The sequence below is a fragment of the Rhineura floridana genome, chromosome 4, assembly GCF_030035675.1.
Source record: "Rhineura floridana isolate rRhiFlo1 chromosome 4, rRhiFlo1.hap2, whole genome shotgun sequence".
NCBI lineage: Eukaryota > Metazoa > Chordata > Lepidosauria > Squamata > Rhineuridae > Rhineura > Rhineura floridana.
In genome coordinates, this window is record NC_084483.1 from 206,390,481 (window position 1) to 206,409,824 (window position 19,344).

Below are 19,344 nucleotides of genomic sequence, written 5' to 3' on the forward strand. Positions count from 1 at the left end.
CCTTCTCTATTCCAGAAGGAGCCAGGCAACACAGCCAGCAGGCTTTTCTCCTGCTTCTTCTCCCCTTTAACCCCCATTCACCACAGTTTCTCCCTCGCACCCAGCAGAGTCTGCAATTATTGGCTTGGTTTACAAACCGGTCGTTGTTCGTGGTTGCCCCCCAGTCCTCTGCACCCTCTGTCATGAAGAAAGGCAAGGTCTCTGCTCATTTGTGAAAGTTATGGAGAAGGTATTTACATAATAGTGGGAATCTCTTTCACGGCTCAGAAGGGGCCCTTGCCGTTTTGTTTCTTGGAAACTTATGTGGACATTGGCCCTCCTGGATAGAGATCTGTGTGGTACAGGGTGTCTGCTCACCAAAGAGCACTCCCTGCTAGCAAGCTGGAAAGTGGACTTGTGGATCCACTGCACTGGGGAGTGGGCTGGCAAGGCAGGGACAAGTCTAACCTTCCTTGCTGTCCACAATGTCCAAATCGCAGCAGTTCCTCAAGGCCTTCCATGAGGGTCCTTTCCAGCCATGTACCAGAAATTCCTTTTTTTAAAAATAAAAAAATGGGGGATTGAATTTGGAGCCTTTACATGCAAAGTGCATGCTGAACCAGACCACCAGGGCAATCATTGTGAAGGTGCTGGAGACAGCACTGTCTCCTGTGCAAACCTCCCCAAGATCCCTTCTACAAGTTTTTCCTGTCCCTGTAAGAGACTTCTATAGGAAAGTCATTACTGATGGCAACTTCCACTTGGCTGACACAGAAGACATAGTTTGGAATGAAAAAATGGGTAAACCTCATGCACAGGTTGGCATACGTCTGTCGAAGCCATTTTCCAAAATGGCCACTGGCCATCCTCCTGAGGCACCTCTATCATGAACAATGGCAAGCCGGCCTTCCGCGGACTTACGCCAACTTGTACATGATATCTGTCCAGTTTTTTACTCATTCCAAACTATGTCAACCAAGTGGAAACCGCCATCAGTAATGACTTTCCTACAGAAGTCTATTATTGGAAAAGGACTCGTCAAAAGAATGCCATATTACCCAATCCCACAACATAATTCACAAGCTGCACCCCTACCCTGGAATACACACACACACCTGCTGCAATTGTAACAAACACAGCTTAATGTACTCTACATCCCCACAGGTGTTTTGCATCATCCAATTGTTCCACAGTGTAATAAAAGCTGACATTTCGACCGTCAGATGCCTATTAAAAGGTCAGCATTGCTTGCCAAAAATTTTTTAAAAGAAAAGAAAAACTCTTTTCATACTTCCCATAATTAAAGTATTAACTCAAGTAAAACACGATGACTTCAACCTGGCCCTTTTTATTTTTCTCTTGACAAGCTGGTCAGCGTGTGGCAGATCGCCAAGTGAGCATACAGGACAATGAGTTTGCAGGTCTGGAAGGAAGACAGGCATGCATGGACTTTAAGTCTGAAGAGATTCACAATTACGTTTAAAGCACCAACAATATTTTGGGATACCCAAAGACAGGATGTTCCACAAAGGAAAAAAAGGGAGACGCTACAGGGGAAAACTTGATGCTTGGATCAAGGCCTGAGAGCCAGGAATGGGGCAGAGCCTCCAGCTCCTATATAAATTCCCAGTCTTAGCTGCTTCATTGCTTAAGCGATCATCCAAGCTCCTGACCCACGGTCTACTCTGGAATCCTGATACCAAACTCTTAATCTAGCCTTTCCCAACCAGTGTGCCCCTAGATGTTGTTGGACCACAATTCCCGTCTTTCCTGACCATTGGCAATGCTGGCTGAGGCTGATGGGAGTTGTGGTCCAACAACATCTGGAGGCACACTGGCTGGGAAAGGCTGCTAATCACTTGCTAAATTACACATGTGATCACAGAAGCATGACATTTGGAATCATTACTCTTGGGCTTATTGCATAAAAAATATATAATTTGCTATCTATCTATCATCTATCATCTATCATCTATCATCTATCATCTATCATCTATCATCTATCATCTATCATCTATCATCTATCATCTATCATCTATCATCTATCATCTATCATCTATCATCTATCATCTATCATCTATCATCTATCATCTATCATCTATCTATCTATCTATCACATTTATATACGACCCCATAGCCGAAGCTCTCTGGGTGGTTTACAGCAATTAAAAACAATAAAAACAAATATACAAATTTTAAAACACAAAAAACAATTTCAAAACACATTTAAAAAAATAAATAAAAACAATTTCAAAACACATGCTAAAATGCCTGGGAGAAGAGGAAAGTCTTGACCTGGTGCCAAAAAGATAAGTGTTGGGGCCAGGTGCACCTCATCACAAAGATCATTCCATAATTTGCGGGCCACCACTGAGAAGGCCCTCTCCCTTGTTGCCATCCTCCGAGCTTCCCTCAGAGTAGGCACCCGGAGGAGGGCCTTAGATGTTAAGCATAGTGTATGGGTGGGTTCATGTCAGGAGAGGTGTTCCATCAGGTATTGTGGTCAGGAGAGGCGTTCCATCAGGTATTTATTAACAGAAATCAAAATGGCAACCACCATTTGGAGTGCCAAATGCAACATTGCAGATGAGTAAAATGTTTCGTTAAAATATAGAGAGAAGTCTGGTTCAATAGCTCACACTTCAACTTCTTTCTGTGCATAGAGGAATATATGCATAAACATATAGGATGTAAAAACACTAGTCACCAGATCAAAGTATCCACTGGCCACACCCAAAGGGGGAACAGGTTTATCTGCCAATCAGTTGCAAAATCTCTTAGAAGCGATTTTTTAATTTTAAAAAATGCACTCAAGTGGCTCCCACCACATCTTACAGTAAAAAGGGGCTGGGTTTGAGTAGCGTTGTGTGCCCCAGTTTTCAGAAGAGGTGGAGTTGCACTGGAACACTGGAGTTGCAGAGCAATGAGTGTGTTTTTCCCCATAGAAACAAATGGAAGTATAACGCAGGAGAGGTTATCTTTACTTGGGTTAAGGGCCACCCTGACCCATGGTCAACCCTCCATTGGCCATGCTGGATGAGGCAGGCAGGTGTTGTAGTCCCAAACATCTGGAGAGCACCAGGTTAGGGAAGGTTGCTTTAGTGGAGGAGGGAGAGGAGACAGAGATATATCCTTCCTTAGAAAGATATACATCCCTCCCTCCCCTCCTCTAAAGCAGCCTTCCCTAACCTGGTGACTTCCAGATGTTTGCGACTTGTGGGAACACACAGCTTGTGTTTGCTCAAGTTTCCTCACTAACCTAAACAAAACAACATGGAAAGGAGTCAAGGGCACAAGACAGAGGAAACAAGGGAAGGGATTTTGTTTAGGCTGGGATTGATCAGGCTTGAGAAAAAGCGTGGAGCAGTCAGCAGGAAGAGAGGACTCACTGAGGCGGAACAAAACGGTGTCTTTGGAATGCTGCTACAGGGTGATTGGGCAGTTCTAAGGGGGTGAAGGTGAGAGCTAAGAGCCAACTGGAACAAAGTTGTCCAAAGTATAGCTTACAAATAATATAGTATACAAACAGGATATTTGTAATCAACCTTCTTAGCCGCCCAGTTCAAGAACCGGGTGGTGGTGCTGTTATAGCCAATCTCATCTTGGACTTCCAGTGTTAGACCCAGTCTCAAGGACAGGGAAAAGCATTACTTCTGTCCTGGCCCAATCAAGCCTCATGTAATGCAGTTTGCCAAGAATCTTGCGCATTCAGAAAATGAATTCCTACTCTCTGCTTTCTGCTTCTTAATCAATTTCTTATCCACAAGAGGACCTCTCTTCTTATTCCATGACTGCTAAGCTTCCTCAGAAGTCTTTGGTGAGGTACCTTGTCAAACGCTTTTTGAAAGTCTAAGTACACTATGTCCACTGGATCACCTCTATCTATATGCTTGTTGACACTCTCAAAGAACTCTAATAGGTTACTGAGACAGGATTTTCCCTTGCAGAAGCCATGCTGGCTCTGCTTCAGCAAGGCTTGTTCTTCTATGTGCTTAGTTAATCTAGCTTTAATAATACTTTCTACCAGTTTTCCAGGGACAGAAGTTAAGCTAACTGGCCTGTAATTTCCAGGATCCCCTCTGGATCCCTTTTTGAAGATTGGTGTTACATTTGCCACTTTCCAGTCCTCAGGCACGGAGGAGGACCCGAGGGACAAGTTACATATTTTAGTTAGCAGATCAGCAATTTCACATTTGAGTTCTTTGAGAACTCTCGGATGGATGCCATCCGGGCCCGGTGATTTGTCAGTTTTTATATTGTCCATTAAGCTTAGAACTTCCTCTCTCGTTACCACTATTTGTCTCAGTTCCTCAGAATCCCTTCCTGCAAATGTCAGTTCAGGTTCAGGGATCTGCCCTATATCTTCCACTGTGAAGACAGATGCAAAGAATTCATTTAGCTTCTCTGCAATCTCCTTATCGTTCTTTAGTACACCTTTGACTCCCTTATCGTCCAAGGGTCCAATCGTCTCCCTAGATGGTCTCCTGCTTTGAATGTATTTATAGAATTTTTTGTTGTTGGTTTTTATGTTCTTAGCAATGTGCTCCTCAAATTCTTTTTTAGCATCCCTTATTGTCTTCTTGCATTTCTTTTGCCAGAGTTTGTGTTCTTTTTTATTTTCTTCATTTGGACAAGACTTCCATTTTTTGAAGGAAGGCTTTTTGCCTGTTCCTATCTTGTTAAAAAGAGGTCTACCACAGACCAAGAGCTCTGCTGAGAATAATGATGGCATTTCCAGAACTAGAAGACACTAGGAAAGGCAGACACAAAGTGGAGAGTGGGAGAAAGAGAAAGAATGAGTGATTATGGTGATTATTGTGGTCTTAACCAGCAGTCCAGGGATCACCAATCTTTTTAGGTTGATGGGCTCATTTGGAGTTTTGAGTGAGTGCTGTGGGCACCACTCCCTCTGGTCACTTCTCTTCCCCCATTGCCCAGGACAGTCCCACCCATGCAACAGAAATAGAGAAAGCACATTTATTTATTTATTTATTATTTGATTTATAGCCTGCCCTTCCTCCCATCAGGAGCCCAGGGCGGCAAACAAAACAGACCTTAAAATACACCAAAACAAAACAACTTTAAAAACATTTTTTAAAAGCTTTAAAAACATCTTTTAAAAAGGGATAAAAAAATGGTTTTTAAAAAAAAATTAAAAAGCAATTCCAACACAGACGCAGACTGGGATAAGTCTCAACTTAAGGCTTGTTGAAAGAGGAAAGTCTTCAAAACGCGCTGAAAGGATAACAGAGATGGTGCCTGCCTAATATTTAAGGGGAGGGAATTCCACAGAGTCGGTGCTGCCACACTAAAGGTCCATTTCCTATGTTGTGCAGAACGGACCTCCTGATAAGATGGTATCTGCAGGAGGCCCTCACCTGCAGAGCGCAGTGATTGGCTGGGTATATAAGGGGTGAGACGGTCTTTCAGGTACCCTGGTCCCGAGCTGTATAGGGCTTTGTACACCAAAACTAGAACCTTGAACTTGGCCCAGTAGCAAATGGGCAGCCAGTGCAAGTATTTCAGCAGCAGGGTGACATGGTGGCGATACCCTGCCCCAGTGAGCAGTCTCGCCACTACATTTTGCACCAGTTGCAGCTTCCACATGCACCCACTTTGCTTTTCCAAGGGATTTGGTTAAAGTTGGATCCAGGAGAATTGATCTGAGCCTTGAAAAGCTGTACTGTGTATAGTTCTGGTCCCCTCACCTCAAAAACAATATTGTTTAGTTGGAAAAGGTTGAGAAAAGGGCAACCAAAATGATAAGGGGGATGGAGCAACTTCCCTATGAGGAAAGGCATTTGGGGCTTGTTTGTTTAGAGAAAAGGCAAGTAAGAGGTGACATGATAGAAGTGAATAAAATTATGCATGGCATGGAGAAAGTGGATAGAGAGTTTTTCTCCCTCTCATATAACACTAGAACTCGTGGACATCCAATGAAGCTGAATGTTGATTTAGGACAGACAAAAGAAAGTCTTTCTTCATGCAGCGTGTAGTTAAACTAAGGAATTCTCTCCCACGAGAGGCAGTGATGGCCACCAACTTGGATGGATTTAAAAGAGGATTAGACAAATTCATGGAGGCTGAGGCTATCAATGGCTACTAGCCATGATGGCTACGTTCTGCCTTCTGCTTCCAAATATCAGTTGCAGGAGGGGAAAGTGTTCTTTGCGCTCAGGTCATGCTTGCAGGTTTTCCATGGGCAACTGGTTGGCCACTGTGAGAACAGGATGCTGGATTAGTTGAGCCACTGGCTTGATCCAGCAGGGATCTTCTTATGTTTTTACGTAAAGGGGAAGTCAGAAAGTTGTTCTGCAAAATTCCTCCTCCTGTGTACTTTTTTAAGGGAGGAAAAAACATCCACTCTCACCACCTGAGAATGTTTGTGGGGGGCTCAGAGACTTCAGGGGAACCAGGGGAAGGCCTCAAGCACACCATTGTGCGCATGGGGGTCATGTTGGTAACCCTCTGCAGTAGTTACTATTAATAGTTAGCAACAGCAACTGCAGAACAGCCACTGGCAAAAGACACATGTATGTTTGAAACTAGCTGAGATTTAACAATTCACACAAATAATACATGGAGGTAGAATCGCAGAGCAATCTGTGATTGCTCAGCAAAGAGGAATCCTATGCATCCGGGTAGTTATTGCTGCCTGTTAGGTTTGATTGGCAGTTATCACTTCACATAATCATCATAATCCCATTTGCACACTTCAGTCTGGATTACAAATTACTGCATTCACTCCTGAAAATGCCCCACGGGAATCCCTGTTTCCAGTTGTCTTCACTCACCCTCATCCTTCGTATCACTTTTAATTTGTCAAATGCTTTCCCATCTTTATTGCATCCTCTCTTATGCAACCATAACACACCTGTTATTAGTTCACCAATGGCATACAGATATTGAGGGCACATGCTCTTCTAAAGATCACAAAATGGCAGAGGTTAAAACATGAGCACTCTACTGTTCCATCCATTGGACCATCGTCACTGCCAGTGCTATCAGATTTACTTTCCACTAGAAAATCTTGCTGCAGAGAGGAAGAGGGCATGGCATAAAAAAGAGGCACTGGCAATGCTCTCTGGCATTTGGAAGTGCTACTCTACACTTTCAGAGGGGTCACAGTCAACAGGCGTTTCCTTACCAAAAAGGACAGCGGTGTCCCCTGTATTTCTGTGGTTTTGTGCAATGCAAGACAGAGACAGCTACTTCGAAAATGGAGGTGTAATTATTCCCTAGAAACGGTATCAGAATCAAATGCAATTATTGGGCAATAAAAAGGATAAGTGTGAATGCACCTGTTACCTGTTAAACCAATTGGAATGATAAACAAAAAGGATTAGGATTAAAATAGAAGACTCTCAATCAGGAGTATATTAGCATTTTTAATTAAGGGAGGAACCCCACAGAGGCAGACTGCTAAAGACTGTCCCCTTGTGAATGCCTTTTCTCAGAGAGGGAAGGAGGGAGGAAGAGGGGGGGTCAGGGAACACAGCAACGGAGGAGATGAGTAGGAATTAATGCTGCCATACCAACTGTTGAGGTGTATTCCAGAGACTCAAGATGTCGCCGCACTGCAGAAATTGGCAACTGAAAATCCTCACACATTGCATTCCTCCTCCTGAAAATATGCTTCAGCATTGGAAAACACATACAGTATTAGGATTTACAAGCGGCCCTACCACAAACGTGTTGCAGTATGGAATGCTCCTATTCAGGGTTCCAGCCAGTCAGCCATGTCCTTTTACAGACTATTCCATTACATTACACTCCCCACTCCTTTCCCTCCATCCTCCCTCCAAGTCCATGGGGCATGCTCAATCCTCATTGGGCTGACGTGGGTCTCCTCCCATCCCTTTGGGTTTTTTCCCTAAAGATTCTGCATGCTTTTAAAACCTGTGGGGTTTCTCCACATTTACCGATACGTTCTTCTTGTGCATGACCAAATAGGAAGCTGCCTTACACTGAGTCAGACCACTGGTCCATCTAGCTCAGTCATGTCTACACTGACTGGCAGCATCTCTCCAAGGGCTGAGGCAGAGGAAGCTCCTTCCCATTACCTGCTACCTGATCCTTTTGACTGGAGATGCTGCCAGGGATTGAACCTGGAACCTTGTGCATGCAACGTGTGCGTGCTTTACCACTGAGCTGCAATCCGTTCCACAAGGGAGAAGGGGGGAAATGGTAACGTCCAAACACAGACTGAGCCGCTTAGTGAGAGCTTGGCCATAGCAGGCCGCTATTCTTTATTGACTGTAGAAGTCACAGAAGATATTCTTCTTCAGTTGCCTGTAAAACAGACCTCCAGGCTTCAGCCCCAGTTTAACTCCAGCTTCCGAGGACAAGAGAGCTCTTCCCCCTATGGCCAACTTCCTCCTTTTCTGTCTGCTCCCTTTCTTTGAGGAAAGGAAGAAAATACGCAATTGCCACTGGTGCAGCCCTTCTTAGGCCCAAATGCAGCTTCCTGACAAAGCTGCCTTTCAGTTCGCCCTGCTTCCTCAGGGCACGTTCTCAACAGGGCAGGAAGGAACAAAAGCTCTCATTGCCACAGCACCACATTTGAGTTTCCATATTCATGACTTGCTGGCTCTGAACTTTTTCTGAATGCCTTCAGGTGACAGGAGGATAGCCAGCCTTAGGGAACAGGGGGAGGGGAGAGGAGAGGCAGCACTTAGAAAGGTTTTTCCCTTCTGACGGAAAGACGCAGGTGGGAGGGGTATGCACGTCAAGCTTCTCCAGCTGTCGGAAGTGATTGTCTCATACCTCTTTACCCCATCTTCACACAGCGAGGAAAATCCCATGGCAGACTAATCAGGAGCAGCCTACAAGGGAGAGCGCGCCTGCAAAAGCCAAAATGGCAAAAGGGAAGCAGAAGGCAAGGCATTCAGGATGTTGATCTAAGCTGACACCGCTTGTCATTCCGGCTCATTAAGCCTGGCAGCATTTCTTCCCTGCCAAGGAGAAACAACTTCATCAAGGGAAAATTCCATCAATGCCACCTCCAAAAGGGAGACCATCCCACCGAGTGAGATGCAGGGAGCAGGGGAGGGGGGGGAGAGGAGGAAAAGTTAAAGAGAAGAAATACTCTTTGCTAAGCAAGAGCCCAATAATAATATCCCAGGGATGCAGTGGAATCTGCTGGGGAAATGCAGAGAAACCTCCACAGTCCTGGCACCGCTAGTACAGATTCAATATGCCAAACAGCACTCCAAAATACATCTGTCTCCAGGTTTGCCCAAAGAGGTGTTAAGAGTTGAACTGCCTTTTCCCGAAGTAGGAGAGGAACACACACCGCTCTCAGCCAGGGTGACCTCTTTATTTATTTACTTATTTATTAAATTTATATTCTGCCCTTCCTCCCAGAAGGAGCCCAGGGCTGCAAACAAAAACACTAAGCACACTTTAAAACTTCCTAAAAACAAAAGTATATTAAAACAAAACATCTTAAAAAAATACCTTTGAAAACATCTTAAAAAGCAACTCCAGCACAGAAGCAGATTAGGATAAGATCTCTACTTAAAAGGCTTGTTGAAAGAAGGTGGTCTTCAATAGGCACCGCAAAGATAAAAGAGATAGTGCCTGTCTAATATTTAAGGGGAAGGAATTCCAAAGGGTCGGTGCCACAACACTAAAGGTCCACTTCCTGTATTGTGCCAAACGGACCTCCTGATGAGACTGAGGCCCTCACCTGCAGAGCGCAATGATTGACTGGGTATATAAGAGGTGAGATGATCTCTCAGGTATTCTGGTCCCAAGTCGTGTAGGGCTTTGTACACCAAACCAGAACTCTGAACCTGTCCCAGTAGCTAATGGGCAGCCTGTGCAATTCTTTCAGCAGCGGGATGACTTGTTGGCGATACCCTGCCCCAGTGAGAAGTCACACCACCACATTTTGCACCAGCTATAGCTTCTGGACCAACCTCAAGTTTATCAGCCTTCATCCAGCCCACCACTGAGGAACTGGTCCAGGGCTTGCACGGCCTCTCTCGATTCAGATGTTACCGAGAAACAGAGGTGGGTATCATCAGCAGACTGCTGACATCTTGCCCCAAATCTCCTGGTGACTGCTCCCAAGGGCTTCATATAGATATTAAACAGCATGGGAAACAAGATGGTGCCCTGCGACACCCCACAGCACAACTGCCAGGGGGTCAAAAAACAATCACCCAATGCTATTCCCTGAAAACGACCCTGAGATAGGATCGGAACCACTCTAAGACAGTGCCTCCAATACCCATGTCACCAAGTCGGCCCAGAAGGATACCATGGTTGATGGTATCAAAAGCCGCTGGGAGATCAAGTAAGAGTAACAGGGTTGCACTCCCCCTGTCCTTCTCCCTATAAAGGTCATCCATCAGGGTGACCAAAGAGGGTTTGGATTTTTACCTGATGTGCCATTTCTCAGCTTTATCCTGAACATAAGGTCAGCCCTGCTGGACAAGACCAAAAGGCCTGCCTGGTCCAACATCCCATTTCCCACAGTGGCCCACCATCCCACAAGCAGGACATGAGTGCAACAATACACAGCAACACAGACTTAACTAAACCCACAAACATAGCGGGGGGGGAGTTCCTTCCCTTCCCATTGGAGATCTCAGGCCTTCCACTAAGGGCTGTGATTCTCTCCTGCCTTTGTAATCAGAAGAACTCTTTGCATGGGAAGCCAGCCGTGCTGCCATACACAGCTGGTATGGGTCCCAAGCTGGCTTCTGTCAGCCGCGTGAATTGATGGAAACAAGGGGGAAGAATCAGATTAAGAATACTTGTCAGTGTTTCTACAGACAGTTTTGGGCTGACAGCACAATGCTGATCACAATCAACTGGGGGCTGATCTGCTGTGGGCTGTGACCATTCCTGGCTCCGTGGCAACACACGCATGACAGGCAACATATTTTGCCATTGCGGCTCCATGGTGCTGTGCCCATACTCCTGCGTACACTCTGCACTACAGTTCTGGAGAGCTGCACGCACATGATTGGCATCATTTCAGCCATTCCTGGCTTCATGGTGCAGTGTGCATGCCTGGAGAGACAAGGAAGAGAGAGACACTTTTGGGGAACATGATGGAAGCTGAGAAGGACAGGGGCAAGTAGAGGCAACAGGGGGGTTGCCTGGATTCCATCGCTATCTCTGCCCCACTGCACCACCACCCACAATGAACAACTCCTTTCCATCTTCACCAAGACTGCTTTTATGAGGCCTGATGGAGGCTGGGACTCACCAAAAGGTTGCAGGAATCATAAAGGGTTGACTGAACCAGCAGCAAGCCACTGAATCCAAGCCTAATTTTGCCCTATTTTGCCAAAAAGAAGAATGACCATGCAGCTTGGAATCTTGCTATTGACACAGCAGGCCCAAGAAAAAGAATCCTCTGGGCCATTTGGGTACCTGACTTTATTATGCACTACTGCAGCTGTCCCTCTCAAAAGTTCAGATCAGCTTGCACAGGCTTCCCATCCAGATCCTGATCGGGCACACATCTCCTTGTCTTCATCAGCGCTCTTAACACTACAGCAGCCTCTCTTAGGCCACTGACAAAAGCTCCACACCAGCCCTTCTATCCAATAGATACCAAACTGGCCTCGGTTTTAGGACACCCAGCTTCTATTTTCACCTCTGCCATCGACACATGGAATTTCAGACTGTGCTCCTTATCTATAATTAATTAAAATTATCTACAGTACCTCACAAGGCTGTTGGGAAAGCAATGTTTAGGCTGTAAAAAGAATACAGAGCAGCGCAATTCTGGATTGTCATCTTCCTGTGACAGGTATACCCTTGGTGTCACATGCAGTGCAGCCCCAGGGCTATAACGGAGGGTGACCAAGTGTGCCCTTTTGCAGCATATGCAATCAAACACAACACGAGTCAGGGTTCTTCACCCTATGCAAGCCCCCTCACCAGTCCACGGGCCCAGAGAACAGCCCAAGGACACAAACGTATACCCCACCTTTCTTATACAAGAGGGCTCACAGCAGCAATCAGCAAAATCTACCCAAGTCTGAGCCACAGCACACCATACCTAACTGAATACAATAAGCCATCATTTGCTATCAAAAGCTTCCCAGAACAACCAATTTATACCACCAAACTACAAAATATCAACACTGCTGGGGCGAGGCAGGCCTATTTTGGGTAAGAATTCTGCAATGACGGTGCCACAACTGAGATGGCCCCATCTCTTGAGACCACCCACCAAGTCTCAGTTGATGAGTGACACATGGAGCAGAACTCCAACGCTGACCAAGGAACGCTGGAGGGAATGTTCTAGAGAAGGTGGTCTTTAAGGAAGCCAGACCCTAGATTGTTCAGCACTTTAGAGGCAAGAACCACCAGCACCTCAAATTGAGCCTGGAAAAGCACAGTTAGCTCCTATCCTGCCAGCCCCTTACCAGCAGCATTTTGGACAAAGTTTCTGCACACTTTCTAAGGCAACCCTATTAGAACATGTTACAGTAAAGTTATCTAGACATGAACAACCATGGCCAAGTCCCTTTTTCCAGGGAATGGTGCAGCTCATGCCCCAACTAAAAAGCACCCCTAGTCACAGTCACAATCTGAGCATCCCAAAAGCAGGACTGAGTCAAGGGACACATTTCGTGGAAGCTAAGAAAATCTAGCTCACAACAGAGATGCAAAGGCCCAGGAACCGAAAAAATGTGTTTTCCCCCCATTTTTTCAGGGTTTTTTTCCAGAAAAAATTAAAAGGCACATGGAAAAAAGGAGGAGGGAATCCCCAAATTTTTTCAGGTTTTTTTTTTCCTGGGCCTTCCTATCTCTAGCCTAGAGTACTCCCCAGGATGGGAGACTACCTGGGAATCAGTAGCAAGAAATTCCAAGCTCTTTGGAGGTAGACAAAACGAAAGATTGTTACAGCACAGTGACATCTAGGTCACATTGCAGCAGATACCAGAGCACATTTCTAGAGGCTGTTGTCTCCAAGAGTCCACTCAGTTAAGAGCAAAATCTTTCTCCTGTCAGCAACCAGGTCCCATTAGTACCCAAGCAACAGGATATTAAGCGTAAAAAAAAGGAAGAAAAAGGAAAAAAGCCTGAAAAGGATCGCTGCCAGATTTAGCGGGTCTACACAGCCTGCATACCTGGTTTCCATGTTTTTACACAGGGTGCTAATGCAAGATGCAATCATCATTTAAGCACCACCAACATATTAAGTTGTGCATAATTTACTTATTCGTTTTATAAAAAAGGAAGCCCTTGCCCCAAAGCTCACCGTTTAAATAAAATGAGCTGGGGCTGGGGTGGAGAGAGATACTATTCTGCCTGTGTGTTTACTGCATTCTCAGATCTGTACCACTGATCAAGAAGAGTTGGAAGCAGACCCAACACCTGGGAAGAATGCCCAAAACAGGGCATTCCGAGCCATCTAGAACAAATCCTCTGGGATCTATAATGGGATATCCTGTGGAAGCAAGAGAGCGTATTATACTATACCCTGGGGAAAATTGCAAAAAGGGAAGGCGGCAGTTTCCTTTTCTTCCAATTCATGATGCTCAGGAGAGTCTTTTGCTTCCACTGCATTCAGGCCCTTCCCTCCCCCTCACTCTGCCTGGATCCAATGTCAATCCATGTACAAGAGCTCCTTTCCCATCCAACTGTCAGCCAACCACTAAAATGCATTAACTACATATCCTTTCCTTTTTATGTTAACTTTTTAAAAATGTTCCCATGGTATAACTTCAGCAGAACCTACTTTATTCTGCACCATATGAACACACTATTCCACTGAGATTTTCTTGTTTCCTCCTAGTTTAAACCATAAATGTGCACTTAGAGAAAGAGCACGTTCCTGTACAGTGAACAGCAACTCCATTTGAAAAGGACCTCTTAAGGATATCTGAACGGGATCGCCTGCCCAGGAAGCCAGTTCAGGTGTAGTTGCTGCAACTTCCAGAATAGCCCACACTTGTCTTCCAACTAGCTGTTACATTTGCAGTCAAGGAAAAGATGTTCCCTTAGAGATTATTTTGCCTTGGCATCTACACTGGGCCTGCACACATCCTCTCTTACGCCCTTTCTTTTTTTAACATTAACCATGGTGTTACGTAATGCTACGGCCCAGTTCACACAGAACGCTAAGACAAACCACGGCTTAGCATGAACTAGCAAAAGTGTGGGCTCCCAGGGAGGAGACTGTGGCTGCTTCGTTCCTCCTCCAGTCCTGCTGCTGCTGCAACACTGCTATTGAGCTACATCATGATTTGACTTAGCGTTATGTCCAAACCAGGGCTCACGGTTTATGTTCCTCAGGCAAACCACATAAACTGTCGCTACAGCTCATGGTTTGTATGGAGTGAGACAAACCACCAGCCCAGGGTCAGACATAACATTAGGGAAAACCATGGCTTTGCTTGTAGACATGTGGCGGCAGCAGGACCAAAGGAAGAGTAATATGGCTGTGATCTACTCACTAGGAGCCTGCACCTTTGCTTGTTTGTGCTGAATGATGGTTGATTTAGCATTATGTGTGAACCAGGTCTGTATTTGCACTGAAGTTAAAGCTAACCATGGTTAGCTTTAGTCAGAGTTCACAAACCAGCTTCTAACCCCAGTTTATAATTATGGTTTAAAAGTAACCACAGCCACGGCTAACTACAGTGAAGATGCAACAGACCACCATGGCACAGAGAGAGAAGGAAAAATTCACGAATGGGGAAACATAGAGTGCTGGAGTGTGCTATCCCTCAATCATGCTTCCATGACAGGCAAGTGTTACATCTGTACCACCCTGTGTATCTTTGGCTCACTTGCCTGAGTAGCCTGGAGCCATCCATTCTGCAGGTTTCTTTCTCCAGTATACTGTACCTGCTCTCTCTGTTTGGAGTCACTATGGTCTGGACTGAGGAGGCATGTCCGCTGGAAAATGGGTGGTGGATGATCCTGCCAGGGACAGCTGATGGCACAGGAAGCCTCTCTGTAACTCAGCTTCCATAAAGAGGACTAGAAGCATGTTGCTTACGTGCCTTTGCAGCTTTCTACAGTATGTGGCAACTGTAATCTGACCTATGATCAGACCAGACCACTGAGGGTGGTGGATTATGGTAATGTATGTGTGTCTGTATGCATATAGCCTTATTGAATTACAACTTCGGAGTCAAATAAAATGTGGAAGCCTTTCAAGCATCTTCCCAAGGGGTCCACAAAAGACAAGCAAGCCAGAATGGTGGCCAACACCACCACAGAACCAATGATGTAGAAAGGGGATGAGGAACCTGTGGCCCAGCTCCCATCAGCTCCAGCCTACATGGCCAATGGTCAGGGATGATGGGGAGGGGGGGTAGTTCAGCAACATTTGGAGGCCACAACTTTCCCATCCTTGATCTGGAAGAACCCAAGACTGTTACCAGACTTTGTTTTCTAGTTATCAACCCCATTTCCCTCGCTCTCATTTGCACTTGTACCACTCTCCCCCTCCCACAATATAAATTGGCATTCAATCCAAAATGTAACAGTCAAATGCCAAGAGTTTTGAAAGACACACCATGCATTGCCCTACTTTGTTATTCCTCACGTTCAATCAAGAATTATTTTAAACAATGGAAAACTGCCATGGCCGGTCACAGTCTTTGTCCAATGGCACAGCTCTCCAGGGTGCAGTTCCCTATTCTGCACCCACGGCCTGTGTGCTCTGTTCAAAGATGTAGTAGGTGGGCTCTTGGCTCTAATGAGTACTGAAGCAGTCAGGGAAAATAAAGAATTCCAGCTTACTGCAGACCCCAGGATCCAGCCAGGCCAGCTCACAGGAACTCCAGTAACAGCTATTTATCACAGCAATTTCAAGCCCAATGAATATAAATGAACCTCCATCTCTTCTTGGGAAAAATAGTCGTAAGCAAAATAATAGGGCTAAAAGGAGATCAGCTGAAACATTGTGCAATATTCACCCAGTTTCCACTAGGGAGACAGACAAAGAAGCTGTGTTGAGCATTGTGTGACTTCCCAGAATTCCCCAGGCAGCCCATGCATTTGTCAGCCATGAGGCATAGAAACCTTTAATTAAAACAGAGGTTTAGACAATATGCTAAGAACGCAACCACAGAGGTCTGCATACCTTAGGAGCACTACTGCTCAAAACTGCAGGGCAGCCAGGTGAGAAAAGTTCGATAGAATGAAGGTCATTCTTTGGGCTGGCTAGAACACACAGATCTGACACACATTACTATTTCTTTCCATGCTGACCGTTTTCTTACACTACAAATGTAAATTGGCCAGAAATTCTCTTAAAAAACAAATTCCTACAAAGTCTAACCACACTTATCACTGTTGCAACACCAACAATCAATGAAATAAGAGAGAAAACCAGAAGGCCCTTTTAACATGCTCTTGCTTCGTATCTGGACCATCCATCTTTGATGAGCAGCATACATCTGGGAGCTGAAACCCTGCAAGTCAAGGCTGGGTGCTCAGGGGCTGCCCTCCCACCTCTGGATAGCACACCTGGATTCTATGTAGATTTCCCCCCACCCCTTAAAGTTTTGGGAATTTCATAGGAACGCAGGGAAGGCAGCAGTTTCCTTTCCAAAACAGTCAACAAGAGACGCAAAACTCACCAGTAAACAACCACAGATTACATTTACTTGGTGTCATCAGCACAGAAGAATGAACAACAAGGGGGAATTATATCCTCATAAAAATCGAAAAGAGTCAGCATGAACAAAACAGACAAGCATGACCTCAAAAGTTATTAGAGAGGAGCCTCATGTCACTCCTAATATTTTACAGGGTATCTTGGCAAGCTTAAGCCCACAAAAATGGTTTAATAGCATCAGCAGTAGTCATCATCAAATCAGTATCAAAGCTACTACCAAGTCTGGCTCCTTCTTCCTCTGTTTCTTTTCTGTTCTTTTTAATGTTGTGATTTTATACAGAAAAAAGGAAACAATACAAATAAACCAACAGCTTATATATTCCCCCCTCCCTCCCTGCTCCCCTCACAAAAGTCCACTCTCCCTTCCCCATCCTTACTTAACTAACAACTTCATTTCTTATTCTTTTACAGGTAACTCAAAGGCATTCAGGCGATACTATGTTATCCACAGATTCTTAAATGGAGCCACTACAGCATTACTGCTGTCGTCTGAAGTATAGATAATAAAATGAATGGCCACCAGTCTGATTCATCAGGAGTTCTGGAGTTCTGGAGTGCGTTGCCACCAGTACGCTGATGACACGCAGCTCTATTTCTCCTTTTCATCCTCTACAGGTGAGTCTGTGGATGTGCTGAATCACTGCCTGACCGCGATAATGGACTGGATGAGAGCCAATAAATTGAGACTCAATCCAGACAAGACTGAGACACTGTTGGTGAATGCCTTCCCTGCCCAGATGGTGGATGTTTACCCTGTTCTAGATGGGGTTACACTCCCCTTGAAGGAACAGGTTCGTAGTCTTGGGGTTCTTTTCGATCCTTCCTTGTCTCTTGAGGCGCAAGTGGCCTCGGTGGCAAGGAATGCGTTCTACCACCTTCGGTTGGTAGCCCAGCTACGCCCCTATCTGGACAGGGATGACCTCGCCTCAGTTGTTCATGCTCTGGTAACTTCTAGGTTGGATTACTGTAATGCGCTCTACGTAGGGCTGCCCTTGAAGACAGTTCGGAAGCTTCAGCTAGTGCAAAACGCAGCAGCCAGACTGCTGACGAGGACCAGCCGGTCAGCGCATATAACACCTGTTCTGGCCCGCTTGCACTGGCTACCCATTTGTTTCCGAGCCAGATTCAAGGTGCTGGTTTTGACCTATAAAGCCTTACACGGCGTGGGACCGCAGTATCTTGTGGAACGCCTCTCCCGCTATGAACCGACCCGGTCACTTCGCTCAGCGTCTAAGGCCCTCCTCCGGGTACCAACCCATCAGGAAGCCCGGAGGACAGTTACTCGATCTAGGGCCTTTTCTGTAGTGGCCCCCGAACTGTGGAACAGCCTCCCCGAAGAAGTACGCCTGGCGCCGACGCTTCTATCTTTTCGGCACCAGGTTAAGACCTGGCTATGCTCCCAGGCATTTTAATGCGTTTAATGTTACAATTTTAAATCTTTTTTTGTTTGCTGTTTATGTTTACTGTTGGTAGGTTGATTTTATTGTGATATTCTGTATTTTAATCTTTTGTACACCGCCCAGAGAGCCACTCGCTATGGGCGGTTTAAAAATGAAACAAATAAATAAATAAAAATAAATTCAAATGAGTCTTTTTCTCCCCCCCCCGCCAGCTGTAGTTTACACGATAACTTCTCCAATAACACCGTTTCCCATAACTTGCGATGCCACTTGTTTAAAGTCAGACCCTCCAATGTCTTTTCCAGTGTCGGGCTATTACTGACCTTGGTGCAGCCAGCATGAAGCCTTTTAATTTTTTATATTGTAGCCCTGAGTTCTCCCCCAAGAACATATTCAGTAATGCCAGTTCCGGCACAAAAAGCAGTTGCTCGTTTTGGCATTTTTTGTATCTCCTCTTTCACCAAGGTCCAAAACGTCGCCATCCTGTCACAATCCCACCACATGTGTCTGTAGAAACCTTGGCCACCGAATCCATGCCAGCAATCCCAGAAGCCCTTCTTAGTAATGCAGACTGTGTAAAGCGGAGTCAGGTATCATTTTTGTATTTCTTCTTCTCTTTCATGCCCAAGTTGGGGACCTAGGAAGCTGCCTTTTACTGAGTCAGATCATGCGCCCATCTAGCTCAGTACTGTCTACACTGACGGGCAGTGGCTCTCCTGGTTTCAGGCAGGAGTCTGTCCCAGCCCTACCTGGAAGTGCCATTGGGGATTGATCTTGGAGCCTTCAGCATGCAAGGCAGATGCTCTACCACTGAGCTACGGCCCCTTCCCCAAGTTCTTTCGTCCCTGTGCTTGCTGCTACATCCTTAATCCATGTACCTCTTTGCATCATTCGAGGACATTCTCTTTCCCCTCTGCCACCAGCACTCTGCTGGCTCTTCACCTCCACCACAGAATCCCTCTTTCCTATCATCAACCCTTACTTGCCTCTTCATGCTCTCCAGTCAAGTTATCCACAAATAATAAGCCAGGATATGAATAAGCAGCATGCATGCATTCTTGCCAGTTTGCTCCTCTCTGTGGATGAGCTGCAAAACAAGCCAGGATCCAGCTCTTAACCACGGCTTCCCACTCCATGCAACCTCTGAAGCTATAGTTAATGGCTTACAAACAAGACAGGACATTAAGCTAATTATAACCTTTAGCTTAATAACTTGGCTGTTTTGTAAGCCATTAAGCATAGTTTCCAGGTTTGCATATAGTGGGAAGCAAGAGCGAAATATTGACTTGTTCGGCCTCTTGCATGAAGGGAGGAGCAAAGCTGCTCCAAGAGAGCTCTGTGCACTGACTTGAGCAC

The 19,344-nt window shown here is 45.6% G+C and overlaps 1 protein-coding gene across 6 annotated transcripts in view; it reads right to left on the reverse strand.

Moving 5' to 3' along the window:
* The window catches only part of EXTL3 (exostosin like glycosyltransferase 3), a 230,152-nt gene that overhangs the window by 97,613 nt on the left and 113,195 nt on the right, over positions 1-19,344 (reverse strand). The window lies entirely within an intron of this gene.